Below are 944 nucleotides of genomic sequence, written 5' to 3' on the forward strand. Positions count from 1 at the left end.
TCTGGTTTTTACATATGACGAACGAATGCGATGACAAGTGATTTACCCCTAAAACTAAACGTGATCCTAGAATTTAATTAATTGCTTTAAAATTATAGCGTAATGAGCAGTAGGGTTTGCACCTATACGACAGTAAAAATTCGTACCTACTAAAAACCAATGTTAGTGAACCGTTAAATTCATACAACTAATATTCTAATTTCTAGTAGAAATGAACGCCATAAATTATTAACGTCCTAATACTAATTCTTACAGACACATTTCTGTCGGCATTTTAAGCCTTCAATTGTTGAAGATATTACCGCAGACGTTGCCGTCTGGCCCAGTGGCATATTACCATATTTTCAAAGAGGTACTGTTAGATGTATAGTTAAATGCGTTAGACAGTGCAAAGTGTCAACCTCATGGTGGTAAATAATTGGCAACCATGATCTTACAAAATAAGAGCTGATCCTTCGGGTCTATTCCGACTGGCTTTTTCATTACAAAATCGTTTCATGTATTATGTTCCTTGAACATTTTGGAATCGATGCGCACACCAATCGCGGCTATCATATAAATTGAAACGCTAACACAGACACGTGTATAAAATTTTTGTATAACTGAGGTTACCAAAAGCCAACAAGCTCTTACCTTTGTCTTATAAAATCCAGTTCTGTTTTCCTATTGAAGGTCATCACTCATCGTATACTTCCCATTTACTAACGGGTGATCAAAAAAGGATTGATGTCGAGTCGCCTTTGGTTCAAATTAACCTTTTCGCTGCTAAATTAAAAATTCGAGTGTAAACAGCCTGTGCTGAATTAAAATTGTACAAAACGTATATTTACCTACGTCGCACTCAGAGAAATCGTCGCGCGTATATATACGTCATCAGCAGATTGATTTGCAGCACCCAGCACGTGCATATACGTGCACAGCAAGGTTGGGAAGTAAAGCTCAAT

This window comes from Photinus pyralis, unplaced genomic scaffold (genome assembly GCF_008802855.1).
Source record: "Photinus pyralis isolate 1611_PpyrPB1 unplaced genomic scaffold, Ppyr1.3 Ppyr1.4_LG4, whole genome shotgun sequence".
NCBI classification, from domain to species: domain Eukaryota; kingdom Metazoa; phylum Arthropoda; class Insecta; order Coleoptera; family Lampyridae; genus Photinus; species Photinus pyralis.